The sequence below is a fragment of the Ambystoma mexicanum genome, chromosome 12 (assembly GCF_040938575.1).
Source record: "Ambystoma mexicanum isolate Mex_15411 chromosome 12, UKY_AmexF1_1, whole genome shotgun sequence".
In the NCBI taxonomy this organism is placed as follows: Eukaryota; Metazoa; Chordata; class Amphibia; order Caudata; family Ambystomatidae; genus Ambystoma; species Ambystoma mexicanum.
The window spans coordinates 785,820,718-785,839,213 of NC_090936.1; positions in this window are offsets into that span (position 1 = coordinate 785,820,718).

The window sequence follows — 18,496 nt, forward strand, 5'->3', positions numbered from 1 at the left end:
CAAAGGGGTTCAGCTATCTCGAGTCCAGCACCTTAAACCCCTGGCCATTTTTTATCATTGTCAAGAGGCCAGCATAAGGTCTTCTGTAGGGATATTTGGGTGCTGATTCATACAAATAACAGCACAAGTGTACAGATTCCAAGGGAAGCAAAAAGGGTGTTCATTAGCAGTGTTTAAAAGGAGCTATTTCGAAATGGGTGCAAGGGACAGCTCTTTTTAGCAAGAAGCCAGTTACATGAGTGTTGTTTTAAAAGCATTCAAACCAACAAAGGGATGATTATTTCAAAAATACCCAGCAGAATGTGCAGCCATATTAAAATGCAGAAACGTACATATTTACAAATTGAATGCTTTTCAATCTGTGTGGAATTGCATTGGAAATATATAACCAACTAACCTTACTAATAAAAGCCCAGTAACCAATTAACTGTAGCAATTAACTTTATAATGCAGTACGGTAGGCACAGTTTTAAATTCATTTAATTTTGTGTTTTTCCATGGGGAGATGCACAGTAGAAAAAAACAGAAGGAATGTCTTTGTGCAGGCTGAAAACTTCCATTGTCCTCGCAGGAAATAACTTGTTACATGTATGCCATGTAAGGTGATTGATTAATGTGGTCGGCAGTTCTGGAGGTGTCAGAACCACATCAGTGGAGGCAGAGTTAATTTGTGATGGATAGGCAGAGGAAATTGAAGCAGCTGAAAAGGGGGGTGTAGGCAGTGAGTCTGAAATTCGGTTCCTTTCAGCACACTGTGGAATGGTGTGTCCAGGGGCTACAATTGGAAGAAAGCCTAAAGACAGGGCAGAGAGAGAGAGTGTCGTCCTGGCTTTGGAGTGAATGATATTCCAAAGGCTGTGTCCGTGAACTGTGTGGGGCTCGCCCAGATAAGATCCGACAGCAGGAGATTCAGACATTGCATACTCTGGTGAGTTAGGTCTTAAATGAGGAGCGTGAGAATGTATGGAATGCATTGTATTTACTGGCAGTGTAGTGCGTTAGTCTTGAAAAGTGTTATATATATTTTTTTCTGCATTTCTGCACTGGGTAAAAAGAGCTGCACACCACGTTAAAAATATTTTCCATGTTGCAATGTGTTTGTTTTATCATATCTTTTAGAGGCACGAAGCTGTATCCACTGTTGGTAAGAGCATATAATGGTAATATCATGTAATGTCATATTAATAGATGTGGTTATGTAATCCAGAATGTAAGGTAAATAATAAATAATAGCAGCATTTCAAATTAGCGAAATAAGACTGAGCTGTTTATTTGTGTGACTCATTTAATGTGTCCGTGGGTCACTGTTTTAAAGGGGAAAGAATATCTGGGAGATTTTTATGTTTACACCACGGTGGTAAAACATTTACCACTTTTGGTTACTGCCAAAGGTAATTTTAGGAAATAAGGAGGAATATATGTACATGTAAAATAGAAAGTTGTGTGTGTTTGAATGGGCTTTCTCTGCATGCTGAAGAGAAAGTGGTGCCCTCTAAGGCACATAGGTTACTGATGTAAATAAATCAGTAACATGAGTTACATGCAATAAGTTGCATTCTGTATAATTTTACTGGGTTCCCTAAAAGTGTACCAAGTCCAAATGTTCTTCATTGTCAGCCAAAGGTGGGTCCCAATTATAAAGAGGAAAGGTTTGTCTTATTATGGGGCTGTATGATAGAAGGTAAAATTACCACTATACCACTAAAATATGATCCCACTAAAAATTACCACCAGGATAAGATAGTTCTGAGTTATTATCAAAATAGGGTAATACTGAACTACCACCAATGGTAAGGCCCATTTACCACCAAAATACCACCAAAATACTGCCAAAATACCACAATACTAAATCAACGTCAAATAAAAAATGTGCCCCAAAGACAAAATATCTATTACATAATATGGTGCTTTGGCCCTGTGGAACAGACTGTGAAGTAACTACAGGGCGGGGTAAGTGTGTTCCACACTGCCATCTGTGCATTAAAGGGAACTCATTTTGTGATGTTAGTGTAGCACTACAAACTGATTGTTCAGTATGTCTCAAATTGAAGCCACATTAACTGAGCTGGTAAAATATCTAGAGACAAAATTATATGTGCAAAGGGTATGGTTGTCAGATAATGCCATACAGTAGCATGACCGCCTGTGTGGGGAAGTGCAGAAAGAACCACTGGACAGCATTTCTGAAGAGGGCAGCATACTTCAGGTCTGTCTTCTGAGATTATTTAATGCTGCTGACAAAAATTCTGAGAGAGACTGTTTGATACAGCCCTGTGCCAAAACAAAACGTGGTTCATTTTAAATAGGTCTCTGCGAATGCAAGAAAATGATGCTAAACTAATTAGTAGACTAAACATAGAATTAGATGGAACTAAGGAACAGGAGAAAAAGTTAAAAGCAGAACTAGAGTTATGTCAAAAAGACATGCAATTGAAATGTGTTTGGGAGAATTCTCCAGAATGGCTAATTTCCCTTACCTACTGAGTCCCTCAGCAACTTTGCTGGATTTCTAGGATTTATTTTTTTCACCTGGTAAGAGTGTGAGCCTTTTTTCTCACTCTAACAGGTGTTTTGCTGGGTGTGTTTAGCATTTTTTTGTGTTCATAGACTGTGGAGCCACACCTACTCCACAGGCATCATCTTTTTACTGTGTGTTACACAGCACCTTCAGTGCAGTGACACAGGGTTGTCTTTTAGACTTCCCAACTCAGACTCCATTTTCTGGGACTAACTACTGTTTCCCAGAACATGTAAAGTTCCCATTTACTTTATTAGTCTCTTTAAATCCACGGACCCAGTACAAACTATCTTACATAGAGTACTAGAAAGGGTTAATATTTATCCCTTTTTGTCTGTTTCTCTTGGAGCACTGTTTTGCTCTTTTTTCATTATGACTTGGCTGGCGGCAGTGGTAACTACCCTATTTTTCCTACCGCGGTTATCTTAAATAACCTTGGTATAGTTTTAGGCCATCTTGGTAGCCTCGAACTTAAATCCGCTGGACCACATTTGTTTTAATTTGGTTCCGGCTGGGTTTATTCGCCATTTGTTTTTGTAAAAGTCTTTCTCGTGTTTTTCTCTGCACGCCAAACCAGGTTTGGTTCCTTTGTTCACCGTCCTTTCACGGGCTTCTGCACAGAAGACCTCCTTAGGTGCCTGAAAGTCTGGGTAGGCAGGATGTGAGGGAGGGGTTTTAGGACCCCTGCCACGGTTCCCTTGGTAACTCAAGTCACACTCCTGTTTGATTGGCTAAGTGACTGTCCCGCCAGGACAGCCACCCTGCTCTGTGATTGACAGCCAGGCTTTGTGAATGGGGGAAAACTACATAAAAAGCAGGTCTCTGGGGCTGGAAAGGCAGAGTCACCACTGGAATGAGAGAACCAAAGAGGAGTTGACAGAAGAGGACCCCTACCATGACTGAACTGCCCGGGAAGCCCTGCTGCAGGTCCGAATCTTCAGACTCCAATGACAGAGGAGATCCACCAGGAATCTTCTTACCCTGAGCTGGTGGGACCAATCAGTTCACCCTAACTGCAAGCCAGGACTCCCTCCTCTGGTCGAATTTGCTGTACAGAGCTACAGTGAACCGGATAGCCAGGAAGGTCAGACCCTGCTTAGGTTTTAAGGTGCGCACCTTTTATTTGTTGCTCTGTTCTGCTGCTGGTTTGTTCCCTGGGCAATGCAGGACCCTCCAGTCTTCCTACTTGGTGTCAGTCCGACAGTCACTTTAGAAACCGTGAGCCTGCAGGACCTGCCAAGAACGTCCGCCTCAGTTACAGCTGCTTCTCCATTTTAAGGTACTGTTCAAATCTGTTTGTTAGTTTTGTCCAGTGGCGGTGAAGGTGTGTGAAACCTTTCGCCAAACCGGGGGCTTGTCCTTCTCTATTCTTTAAACTGAATTTTCTGCTGACCAACTTCGTTCTGAACTCTTGGCAAAGACTTAACCGCAAAGACTTAATCCTGAACTGTGTGATCTTGAGCAAAAGGCTTTTGTCCTATTGACTTTGGCCCTAAGCCCTTTTGATTTGATTCACTCACTGTAGTTGCTTTTTCTAGATTGCCCTGCTTACTTACTTGTTGGTGCTCCTCAATTTTGGTGTAACTTTATCTTTCCCTCCCTTTTAAATTATTGGAGTGCCATTTTGCTCACACTTCATATTGAGCTTAACTTGTCCAGAATCTATTGGGAGTGGTGTGGTGTATTAAGAGTGTGATTTTTCAACTGCTTTACTTTAGTGAATGCTTTACAACGGATGTGTAAATAAATGTATATTTTTTTTACTCAGAAACCTTGAGTCAGTGTTTGTATGAATCATAGTAATTGCTGTCCTTTGTATAACTATTGATGCTGCTCACTTACTCTTGAGATAAATCTGGCTGCTTAGCTATCGCTTCCATTTTACTGTGTAGTACAGGCTTGTACCAAAGGTGAATTTGTACTGTCACTTGTAGTCTCAATTGTGTGTGGTGTTCCCAAAGGGTACTGCATATAATTCTGCCTAACAAAATGCAGTGGACATGACACCCAATTGTCTCAAAGAAGAAAACAATTTGAAGACACTGAGCAAGAGTTGAAACACATAAAAGGGTTGGTAAGCCACATTAGGCAAGACAAAGGGGAGTGTATCTTAGAGATGCAAGCTTTACAAAGAGAGAATCTAGAGAAAGAAGGTGAGCTACAAGCCATTGAGCAAGAAATAGCTAAATTGTTTCAGGTAAGAGACAAAACAGACAAAGAATTTCATCCATACCAAATGAAAATAAGTCAGATCCAGGATGTGATTAATAAAATGGTCAATACAAATATTTATTTGGGTCACGAGGCAGACCGGCTCCTTAAATATTACAAAGATTTGGAACAGCAGATATGCGATTTCAGGTCTCAGGAGAAGCGAGAAGGCACTACATTCAATGGGATTGAGGTTAACTCCATTTCTACATGGGGAAATAATGTCCCGGTGGCTGTTCCGGTGTCTGGGCCTGGTTTAACGCCTTTGGGGATTTGACACACCCATTGGGGGTTGCCACCAATCCCACACACCTGAAAAAAGGGTTGAACTACGGAATAGTACAACTCCAAACATAGCATCAATTAGCCCCATCAAGATAATTTAATCAATTAAGGCCCTAATTAAACTGTTCAAGAAAGGAGGGGAGTGCTGTATAGATCATCTAGAAGCAGTGCATGATATATTTAAAGCCTTAGATATATCCAAGGAACAACACAGACAATACTTTCATTTAACTCTTGATGCTGCCATCAGAGGTTTGAATGATCAGGAAAACATGTCCTGGGCAGAATTTGAAAAGGAAGTTAGGCACCATTTTCTCCATATCAGTCATTGCAGGATGCAAAGAAAGCTGCATACACAATGACAGCTGGGTTAAATGTGTCACCTCGACAATTTCTACAAGAGTTGAAGAGAGCTTTCTCTAAATTTGATGTTTCTTTTAGTCCTAATTCAATTGAGTTTAAGACTGCTTATTTCTGTGGCTTGCAAAAAGATATTATATTTCTATTTCATATTCGCAATTGATTCACAAATTTGATCACGAAAAAACCCTTGAATGGATTGTAGACCAAGGTACTAAACTATATGAGGTGCTCTATTGCCAGAGTGGAAAGGGAGATAATGTAAAAGAAACAAGATCAAAATCTAAAGACTCCTCAGCATCAGTAATGGAGATAAGGTCTGCCAAAATGTCGCTTGAATCAGCCCAGACTCCCACCAGAAATAATGTGGCATCCAATCAGAGGGGTGCACCACAAAGGCTGCCACCCCAGGCCGATGTTTCAATCACACAATCCAAGAAATAGAGAGAGTTACATTAGTCCTAGGTTCATGGGAGACAACCCCTGGGTGGGATACCGGCCCGATATGTCAGGCAGAAATAACAATCAGAGACAAAACCAAGATCAAAGAAATAATAGTCCCTACTAAACATTGGGGGCACACAGCAGTTTTGACCCCAATATTATGGTGTATGGCAACCAGGACAGACCACGGTATGTAGATAGGTTCATTGAAAATGGAAACCAGCATAGGGAACAGTATATGTGGACTATGCCCCACACCATTATAATCAATCACCACCACCAATGGATCACAACCAAATAATGAATTTGCCACGTTCCCCACCCTCCATGAATCAAGAGTTCAGAAACAATCCAAATAGAAACCAATCTCCAGAGATGGAGAATACCAGAATGGATTTAACCAGGGTGAAAGTAACCAGTACCGGTCTAGGCCACAAAGAGAACATTCTAGAGAAATGGACAGATTTCAATGTCTTGAGGCCCAAGTAAAAATGTTGTCTGAACAGATAGGGAAACTCTGTGCAGTTCAGAAACAGTCATCAAATGAAGGGGCAGAAGGTTGCAGAAGCGATCTGGGGGCCCCTGATATTAAGTGACTAAATGCGAATGGCACCTGCAATGATAAAAATACAGACTTCCATAAATCATTGTTGTGTAACGGTATTGAATTGCTTACTGATTTAAACATGAAGATACCCAAAAATGAGAATGAGGCAGGGATTGCAACCGCATCTTAAAAAGAGGTTTGGTTTAATCTAATGTTGAATCAGACTATGGAAGTCTGTATAAACTGAAAAGAGAAAGGAGAAAATAAACATGAAGTTCCAAAAGAGCAAAGAGACAGATTCAGAAAAGACATCATATGTACTGATAAAATGACTGATGGAGGAGTAAGTGCGACGGCGGCCAAAATATCTTCCATAGATGATCAAAATGCCTATAAAATGCAAACAGGAAGAATGAGTACTAAAAAGGAGGGTACAGTTCAGTCACCTGAAGAGATCTTTGAGCCACATATTTTTGAAGAAATCAAAAAGGGTGATTCTGTGCCAGACACCAATAGGTGCTCAGAATTAGAAAGTGACAATTTACCATGTAATGTTTTTGAGCATGCTCAGTTGAAGAACTGCAGTTTAAATGCCGGTGGTCCCCTGGCAGAGGGGTGAACAGTGTCTACACTCCAGATGAATTGTGAGTGTGACAAGACAACCCAATATTCCCGAGATGAGATGGGCAAAAAGGAGGGAAAGATATCTTTTCATTTACCCCTGTGCATGGCAAAAAGTGAGAAGGGCCTGAGAAAAGTGAGTCCTGAAATCAGCAGGATTTCACACTTTTTGTGTGTATTTGAAGAAGTTGAGGAAAGGTATTATGCTTCCACTACTGTGGAAGAAAAGTGCAATACGTATGCAATGATTGACACAGGTGCACAGGCCACAATTATGTCCAAAGAATTGGTAAAAAGTATCAATGAAGGAAGATCCCCACAAAATCAGATCAAAGTGAGACAAAATGAAGGGCCAGTACATAATTTTAACGGTGAATACGTACCTATCGAAGGCGTCAATGATTTTGACGTAAAGGTAGGAAAACATAGAATGAGACAGAAGGTATTGATCCCATTTATCAGTGAAATTCCATTCCTGATGGGAACAGATTGCCTGAAAAGGTTGTCACCCCTCATTGATGGAGTGAATGGAGTCTTGCGGTCTCTGACAAAGAAACCATTAAGGCCTAAGAAAATAAAGTCACAAAACAGCAGTGTGAACAAATGCCATACTGTTGCCAAATCAAATTATGCAGTGGAGGTATATCTTCAAAATGTCTGTGTACGAAGTGTCACCGTCATCCTGATGTGTCAGGGCGAAAAGCAAAGTGAAAATGAAAAACAATCCATGCAGATTTATTTGGATCCTAGGAAAGAATGGCAAACTGAAATAGATGAAAACATATTATTCTTTTACCTAAGTGAAGAGAAGTGAAAGGAAAATACTATCCCTAAAGTAGATACAGAAACACATATAACAACCCTTTCTGAAATACACATGGAAGATGAGCAGCCATGGATTCATGTTGGTATAAATGGCCATTCTGAAAAGATAAAAACCATTTTAGCACTTGAACAAGAAAGGAGTTTTATTAGTGAGAAGTTACTTCAGAAAATAATGGAAAGAGAGCAGATCACAAAATTCAGAATTAAAAAACAATGGTTTGGCCAATCCAGATTTTGAAAATAGGATTGCAGGAAGGTGCATGCTAAAAATTACTGTAGGTCAGAATACTATATACCACAATGTGTGGATAGTGAGCGGAACACAGAGTGATTATTATTTGGGAAATGACATTATGCACAGAATGTGTATGATGTTGGATTTTCTCAACCAAAAAGTATGGTCCTATGGTCTTGCTAGGCAGGCCTGCGCCCGAATTTGAAGACAAAAGACAGGGTATCATTACGCACAGCTGGTGCCATATGCAATTGAGCTACAGGTGAAGAAGTATATTACCATTCCTGCGTTCACTAGACAGGTTGCTATATCATTTAAGCATAGAAGTGGACAGCAAATGAAGAATTCTGATGCATTTGTGTGTTTAAATGAATCCATGAAGCAACAAGGGCGGGAATGTGAATATACACCATTGGTAGAGATTGGGGATGCACCCATCAAAATCATGGTGGATAACAAAGGGTGTCATTTATTTAGAGGAGAATTCTACATTAGCGATGGCAATACAAAAATCACATTACACTGCAGATTTCAATAATACAGTGATTGGGAACATCCATCAGAGGAATGAAGATGCACAGGGCGTGTTACCAGAGTCTTTGGATTCTCAGCCCAAAGGGAAGTTCAGGATTCAATCAGTGTATCCTCATGATTCCAATGAGATGGTATGCTGCCACCAAAAGAATTGCATATATTTGATTGAAGTGAAAATGAAACAGAAAGTCAGCCTATTGAAGTGGAGGCTGATGTTCCAAAATAATTAAAAGTGGCAACTATGCAATGAGATAGAGCCACACAGTTAGAAGAGAGCACAAAGGTTCCTCCATTAGAGGATTTCCCAGAATTTTCAAAAATGGTAGAGGAGCATATTCTGTTAGCAGATGCCTGTGATAGTGAAGAGGACAGGAATGAATTGAAGAAAACATGTATGGAATTTAAGGAGGTGTTTGCCAAGGATGCATATGATTGCGGCCTAACTGATCTACATGTTGCCACATTACCAGAGGTATGTGGTAGAAATCTAGTTTTTGTGTGCCAGTATCGGTTGCCACTGGCATGCTTGGAGTCATTAGCAGAGATGATTAAGAATTTAGAATCCAGAGGAATTATCAGGCCCATTCACAATATCTCAAACACTCCCATTTTGGGTGTGTTGAAGCCAAATGGCCAGTGGCGCCTGTGTGCAGACTTCAGAAAACTAAATAAAAGTGTGCCACTTCCATGCATTGATCAAGGCCTTGCTCAGGTGCATGGGTCAAAGGTGTTTACCACATTAGATCTTACATCTGGGTACTGGTGTGTGCTATTGGCAGAATAAAGTCAAAATTTGATTGCATTTTCATTTGATAAAACACAATACACTTGGTCCAGAATGCCATTTGGGTATGTCAGTAGTGGGAGCAAGTTTGGCATAATTTTGAGAAAAGCACTGCCAGATGCGGCAGAAAGAGGGACCATAGTTTTTGTAGATGATGTACTGATAAAAAATGGAAGCCTAAAAAGTTATTTTGAAGAGATTAGACATGTGCTTTGCCAATTGAAAAAGGCGGGTGCCAAAGTATCTCTGCAGAAAGCCCAATGGTTCAAAAAGAGAGTACATTTCTTAGGCCATGAAGTAACTGAACACGGGTTAAATCCACAGAAGAAAAAGGTGGAGGTGATACAGAAATGGAACAACCCTAAAAATATGAAAGGTTTAAAAAGTTATTTGGGGATGACAGTATATAACAGGAAATGTATTGACATTTACACTGAAATCACTCAACCCTTGACTAAATTGTTGAAGCAGAATGTGCCCTGGAAATGGGAAAAAGAACAGTCTAAGACAGTTGCTAAATTGAAGGAATGTCTCATGAAGGCGCCATGCTTGGCCTATCCCATAAAGAATAAAGATTTCTTTGTAGAAATAGGATTTACTGAGCAGTGTATGTCAGCGGTGTTATCTCAAAAACATTATTTGAATCATAAAACTATCGCTTATGCAAGCAAGGCATTTTCTCAGGTTGAAACTAAATTCAGTGAATGTGAAAAAGCCCTTCTGACCACTGCATGGGCATTACAACATTTTCGTCTCATTATTCAAGGAGAAAAGGTAATTATTGAAACAAATCATCAAACGTTGCAATTCCTACAGAGTAAAAGAATTAGATCAGGCAACCTAGCACAGTCCAGGATTACTTCCTGGACGTTGGCGTTGCAAGTAAGATATGGATAGAACAAAAAGAACCTGATTGCTCAAGGGATAGCAGATCTGCATAATTGTGCAGCTGCGTGTGTCCCAGATGAAATAGAAGTAGAGACCAGTTTAAATGAACTTAAACAATCACCACACAAAGCTTTTAATGAAAATGTATGCAAAGATTTGCCAACCGTGTATGTTATGTTATGTTACATTATGTTACTTGGCATTTATATAGCGCCTTATGTATCATTGGTATGACTTCAAAGCGCTAGTAGGTTGAACGCCCTCAGGAACGGCATTTGAAGTCAGTAGAGAGAGAGTGTTGTATGGTGCGTGAGCGCACCGGATATGTGTGCAGCTGGTGTGGTTGTTGCATGATAGCTGCTTCTTAGCGGTAGGTATGGTGCTGAGGAAATCAGTTGGATGTGTTCAGTCTGGACTGTGGACATCCAGACTGAGTTATGGCTGCGTTTGGCCTGAGGAGACGCCTAAGCTAGCCGGTATGTGCTCAGCTAGCTGTGTTTTATTAGGATGCTGAGCTGTTCATGGGGTCGTGTTAGTATGAGAACAGCTAGGCTGAATGTGTCATAGTATAGCTGTGTTCTAGTTGAATGATGGTGTATAGGAGAGAGTAAGCGTAGTAGTGTGATATGGTGGCTATCAGTAAGGTGCCTGCGACCAAGCACGAGAGCAGGACAGGGGGCATACATAGCGGCATATGTATATAAAGCGACAGGATGGATAGGGGTAAACATGTGATACAGATAACACAGGGATACAGGTACATAACATATACATAGCATGTATAGGTGATACACAGTTATACAGAGATATATCCACTCCATCCACTCCAGAGATATACACAGATATATCCACTCCATCCACTCTGTCCTTTCCATCCACTCCATTCACTCTATCCTTTCCATCCACTCTATCCACCTTTTCCATCTGTTCTATCCTTTCCATCCACTCCATCCATTCCTTCCGTTCCATCCACTCCATCTATTCCATCCACTCAATCCACTCCATCCGTTCCATCCACTCCATCAGTTCCTTCCGCTCCATCCACTCCATCCATCCCATCCTTTCCATCCACATGGTGAACAACATGGTGAACAGGTGTTGTCTCTATCCGCCCCATAATGATGCTATTAGTCATACTTTCTAGATTCATCTTTAACACAGTGATGCTATTAGGGCACACTCAATGATGTTGGGAGTACATTCTAAATTCAACTTAAACACTGTGATGCTATTAGGGCACACTCAATGATGTTGGGAACACTTTATAAATTCAACTTTAACACAGTAACGTTATAAGGAATACTTTCTAGATTCAACTTTAACACTGTGACGCTACTAGGGCACACTTTCTAAGTTCAAAGTTTAACACAGTGACACTATTATGGCACACTCAATGAGATTGGAAATACCTTCTCAATTCAACTTTAACACTGTGACCCTATTAGGGCACACTCAATGATGATGGGAGTACCTTAAGTTCAAACGTAAACACGTTGATGCTATTAGTCACACTTTCTAAATTCAACTTTAACACAGTGATGCTATTAGGGCCGACTTCCTAAGTTCAAACTTTAACACAGTGACGCTATTAGGCACACTTTCTAAGTTAAAACTTTAACAGAGCGAAGCTATTAGGAACACTTTCTAAGTTCAATTTTAACACAGTGACACTATTAGGCACACTTCCTAAGTTCAAACTTTAACACAGTGACGCTATTATGGCACACTCAATGATTTTGGGAATAACACCTAAGTTGAACTTTAACACAGTGACACTAGTATGGTACACTCAATGATGTTGGGAATAACTTCTAAGTTCAACTTTAACACACTGACCCTATTAGGCATACTTTCTAAGTTCATTAACACAGGGACGCTGTTAGGCACACTTTCTAAATTCAAACTTTAACACAGCGAAGCTATTAGGCACACTTTCTAAGTTCAATTTTAACACAGTGACTCTATTAGGCACACTTTCTAAGTTCACACTTTAACACAGTGGCGCTATTAGGCACACTTTCTAAGTTCAAACTTTAACAGAGTTACGCTATTATGGCACACTCAATGATGTTGGGAATAACTTCTAAGTTCACCTTTAACAAGTGGCGCTATACGGCACACTTTCTAAGTTCAAACTTTAACACAGTGGCGCTATTATGGCACACTTTCTAAATTCAAACATTAACATAGTGAAGCTATTATGGCACACTCAGTGATGTTGGGAATAACTTCTAAATTCACCTTTAACACAGTGACGCCATTAAGCACACTTTCTAATTTCAAACTTTAACACAGTGACGCTATTATGGCACACTCAATGATGTAGGGAATAACATCTAAGTTCAACTTTAACACAGTGACGCTATTAGGCACACTTTCTAAGTTCAAACGGTAACACAGCAACGCTATTAGGCATACTTTCTAAGTTCAACTTTAACATAGTGACGCTATTAGGGCACACTCAATGATAATGGGAATAACTTCTAAGTTCAACTTTAACACAGTGATGCTGTTAGGGCATACTTTCTAAGTTCAACTTTAACACAGTGTCGCTATTATGGCACACTCAATGATGTTGGGAATAACTTCTAAGTTCAACTTTAACACAGTGACGCTATTAGGGCATACTATCTAAGTTCAACTTTAACCCAGTGATGCTATTAGAGCACAATTTCTAAGTTCAAACTTTAACTCAGTGATGCTATTAGTCACACTTTCTAAGTTCAAACTTTAACACAGTGACACTATTAGGCACACTTTCTAAGTTCAACTTTAACACAGTGACGCTATTATAGCACACTCACTTCTAAGTTCAACTTTAACACAGTGACGCTATTAGGGCATACTTTCTAAGTTCAAACTTTAACTCAGTGATGCTATTAGGCACACTTTTTTAAGTTCAAACTTTAATACAGTGACACTATTAGGCACACTTTCTAAGTTCAAACGTTAACACAGCAACGCTATTAGGCATACTTTCTAAGTTCAACTTTAACACAGTGACGCTATTAGGGCATACTTTCTAAGTTCAAATTTTAACACAGCAATGCTACTAGGCACTCTTTCTAAGTTCAACTTGAACACAGTGACGCTATTATGGCACACTCAATGATAATGGGAATAACATCTAAGTTGAACTTTAACACAGTGACGCTATTAGGCACACTTTCTAAGTTCAAACGTTAACACAGCAACGCTATTAGGCATACTTTCTAAGTTCAACTTTAACATAGTGACGCTATTAGGGCACACTCAATGATAATGAGAATAACTTCTAAGTTCAACTTTAACACAGTGATGCTGTTAGGGCATACTTTCTAAGTTCAACTTTAACACAGTGTCGCTATTATGGCACTCTCAATGATGTTGGGAATAACTTCTAAGTTTAACTTTAACACAGTGGCGCTATTAGGGCATACTTTCTAAGTTCAACTTTAACCCAGTGATGCTATTAGAGCACAATTTCTAAGTTCAAACTTTAACACAGTGACACTATTAGGCACACTTTCTAAGTTCAAACTTTAACGCAGTGACGCTATGCACACTTTCTAAGTTCAACTATAACACAGTGACGCTATTATAGCACACTCACTTCTAAGTTCAACTTTAACACAGTGACGCTATTAGGACATACTTTGTAAGTTCAACTTTAACACAGTGTTGCTATTATGGCCCACTCAATGATGCTTGAAATAGCTTCTAAGTTAAACTTTAACACAGTGACACTATTAGGCACACTTTCTAAGTTTAATTTTAACACAGTAATGCTATTATGACACACTCAATGATGTTGGGAATAACTTCTAAGTTCAACTTTAACACAGTGACGCTATTATGGCACACTCAATGATGTTGGGAATAACTTCCAAGTTCAACTTTAACACAGTGACGCTATTAGGTCATACTTTCTAAGTTGAACTTTAACACAGTGTCGCTGTTATGGCTCACTCAATGATGTTGGGAATAACTTCTAAGTTCAATTTTAACACAGTGAGGCTATTAGGGCATATGTTCTAAGTGCAACTTTAACAAGGTGATGCTACTGAGCACACTCAGTTTTGTTGGGAGAACAGTCTAGCTGGAAGGTTCAGTACAGTGATGCTATTAGGGTGCAAGTAATCATTTGACTTTAATAGGTGGCTGTACGTTGTAATACAGTAAAACTTTTTAGATTTTTAAGTATGAGTGGTAGGGCTTCCTGGCGTGAAGTAATTGCTTCAGTCCCCACCCTTGCCACACTTACATTTGGTTGGCGTTGGTTGACGGCAGGCTACTAGCTTCTTGCTTCCCCTGGGGATACCTGAAGTTACGTTCTGAAGCCGCCTCTGTAGGAGTCACCCTTTGTCTTGGGCCTTTAGTCGTAGGGCTGCACAGGCAGAGGGCTGCCCTGGGAGGTTTAGTTAAAGCAGGCCAGGAGACCAATCAGGGGAGGTAGGAGTGCTGGGGAGGCGGGAAGAAGGAAGTCTGGGTTTGGAGGGGGAACACTGCACATGGGGCATGGGGGGCAGGCAAAGCACAAAACCATTTGTAAAAGGCCCAGGGGGTCTCCAAGAAGGAACACTCACCTGCATGCCACAATGGAAAGTGCAGGCAGGGAGAGAACACACTATGGGGTACTGGAGAGAGAGGACCAATCAAGTGAGGTGGGAGGGCTAGGGAGACGGGAAGAAGGAACTCTGGGCTCAGAAGGGGAATGCTGCACACGGGACCTGGGGGGCAGGCAAAGCACAAAACCATTTTTGAAAGGCCCAGGGGGTCTCCAAGAAGCAACACTCACCTGCCTGCCACAATGGAAAGTGCAGGCAGGGAGAGAACACACTACAGGGTACTGGGGAGAGAGGACCAATCAGGGGAGGTGGGAGATCTGGGGAGGCGGGAAGAAGGAAGTCTGAGCTTGGAAGGGGAACGCTGCACACAGGGAGTGGGGGGCAGGCAAAGCACCAAAAACACTCAGAAAAGGCCCAGAGGGTCTCCAAGAAGCAACACTCACTTGCCTGCCACGATGGGAAGTGCAGGCAGGGAGAGAACACACTACAGGGTACTGGGGAGAGAGGACCAATCAGGGGAGGTGGGAGATCTGGGGAGGCGGGAAGAAGGAAGTCTGAGCTTGGAAGGGGAACGCTGCACACAGGGTCTCGGGGGCAGGTAAAGCACAAAAACACTTGAAACAGGCCCAGAGGGTCTCCAAGAAGCAACACTCACCTGCCTGCCACGATGGAAAGTGGGGTCAGGGAGAGAACACACTACGGGGCACTGGGGAGAGAGAACCAATCAGGGGAGCTGGGAGGGGTGGGGAGGCAGGTAGAAGGAAGTCTGGGCTCGGAAGGGGAATGCTGCACACAGGGCCTGGGGGCAGGTAAAGCATAAAAACACTCAGAAAAGGTCCAAAGGGTCTCCAAGAAGCAACACTCACCTGCCTGCCACGATGGAAATTCCAGGTAGGGAGAGAACACACTACGGGGCACTGGGGAGAGAGGACCAATCAGGGCAGGTGGGAATGCTGGGGAGGGGGGAAGAAGGAAGTCTGGGCTCGCAAGGGGAACGCTGCACACAGGGCCTGGGGGGCAAGGAAAGCACAAAACCACTCGGAAAAGGCCCAGAGGGTCTCCAAGAAGCAACACTCACCTGCCTGCCACGATGGAAAGTGCAGGCAGGGAGAGAACATACTATGGGGCACTGGGGAGAGAGGAACAATCAGGGGAGGTGGGAGGGCTGGGGAAGCAGGAAGAAGGAAGTCTGGACAGGGAAGAGGAACCATGCACAGGGCCTGGAGGGCAGGCAAAGCACAAAAACACTTAGAATAGGCCCAGAGGGTCTCCAAGAAGCAACAGTCACCTGCCTGCCACAACGGAAAGTGCGGGCAGGGAGAGAACACACTACTGGTCACTGCGGAGAAAGGACCAATCAGGGGAGGTGGGAGGATTGGGGTGGGAGGGCTCGGCAGGCGGCAAGAAGGAAGTCAGGGCTTGGAAGGGGAACGCAGCACATTGGGTCTGTGGGGCAGGCAAAGCCCAAAAAACACTCAGAAAAGGCCCAAAGGGTCTGCAAGAAGCAACAGTTACCTGCCTGCCACAATGGAAAGTGCAGGCAGGGAGAGAACACACTACGGGGCACTGAGGAGAAAGGACCAATCAGGGGAGGTGGGAGGGTTGGGGTGGGAGGGCTCGGGAGGCAGGAAGAAGGAAGTCAGGGCTCGGAAGGGGAACGCTGCACATTGGGTCTGGTGGCAGGTAAAGCCCAAAAAACACTCGGAAAAGGCCCAGAGGGTCTCAGAGAAGCAACAGTCACCTACCTGCCATGATGGAAAGTGTGGGCAGGAGGAGAACACACTATGGGGCACTGGGAAGAGAGGACCAATCAGGGGAGGTGGGAGGGCTGGTGAGGCAGGAAGGAGGAAGTCTGGGCTCGGAAGAGGAACGCTGCACACAGGGCCTGGGGGGCAGGCAAAGCACAAAAAACACTCGGAAAAGGCCCAGAGGGTTTCCAAGAAGTAACACTCACCTGCCTGCCATGATGGAAAGTGTGGGCAGGGAGAGAACTTACTACGGGGCATTGGGGAGAGAGGACCAATCGGGGGAGGTAGGAGGGCTGGTGAGGCAGGAAGAAGGAAGTCTGGGCTTGGAAGGGGAAAGCTGCACACAGGGCCTGGGGGGCAGGCAAAGCACAAAAACACTCGGACAAAGCCCAGGGGGTCTCCAAGAAACAACGCTCACCTGTCTGCCACAATGGAAAGTGCGGGCAAGGAGAGAACACACTACGGGGCACTGCGGAGAGAGGACCAATCAAGGGTGGTGGAGGGCTGGGGAGGCAGGAAGAAGGAAGTCTGGGCTCGGAAGAGGAACGCTACACACTGGGCCTTGGGGGCAGGCAAAGCACAAAAAACACTCAGAAAATGCCCAGACGGTCTCGATGAAGCAACATTCACCTGCCTGCCACGATGGAAAGTGCGGGCAGGGAGAGAACACACTACGGGGCATTGGGGAGAGAGGACCAATCAGGAAAGGTGGGAGGTTTGGGGTGAGAGGGCTGGGAAGGTGTTAAGATGGAAGTCTGGGCTCGGAAGGGGAACGCTGCACACAGGGTCTGGGGGGCAGACAAAGCACAGAAAACACTTGGAAAAGGCCCAGAGGGTCTCCAAGAAGCAACACTCACCTACCTGCCACAATGGAAAGTGCGGGCAGGGAGAGAGCACACTACGGGGCACTGGGGAGAGACGACCAATCAGGGAGGTGGGACGGCTGGGGAGGCGGGAAGAAGGAAGTCTGGGCTTGAAGGGGAACATTGCATACAGGGCCTGGGGGGAAGGCAAAGCACAAAAACACTTGGAAAAGGCCCAGAGGGTCTCCAAGAAGCAACACTCACCTGCCTGCCACAATGGAAAGTGCGGGCAGTGAGAGAACACACTACTGGGCACTCGGAGAGAGGACCAATCAGGGGAGGTGGGAGAGTTGGGGAGGCAGGAAGAAGGAAGTCTGAGTTCGGAAGGGGAACACTCCACATAGCGTCTGGGGGGCAGGCAAAGTACAAAATACACTCGGAAAAGGCCCAGAGGGTCTCCAAGAAGCAACACTCACCTGGCTGCCACAATGGATGGTGTGGGCAGGGAGAGAACACACTATGGCGCACTGGGGAGAGATGACCAATCAGGGGAGGTGGGAGGGCTGGGAAGGCGGGAAAAAGGACGTCTGGGCTCGGAAGGGGAACGCTGCACACAGCGCCTGGGGGGCAGGCTGAGTACAAACAACACTTGGAAAAGGCCCAGAGGGTCTCCAAGAGGCAACACTCACCTGCCTGCCATGATGGATGTAGATGTGTGTGCTTATCACATTGAAAACAATTGTGATAAACAGCTGGTGTCAGGGATAGGAAATGTCTGGAGAAAGTGTGAAGGCATTCCTGACATGGGGATGAGAATTGGCAGCAGGAGTAGCCAAGTAGTGGAGTTAGCTGTCATTTATAAAGCAATTAATGCTGCAGTCGATAACAAGTTCAAGGACATTGTTTTGGTAACTGATTCTGATTATGTACGTAATAGCTTTGTAGGATATTTGCCTCGCTGGAAAGCAAGAGGCATGCTCACATATAACAAAAAGCCTCTAAAACATGTGAAAATTATTCAAACTATGGACAAGTTAGTGTCAGAGAATAATTTAATAATACACTGGAGAAAGATTTGTGGACATTTAAAGACACCAGGAGAGGATAAGGTGGGAAATGATAAAGCAGATCAATTGGCCAAGATTG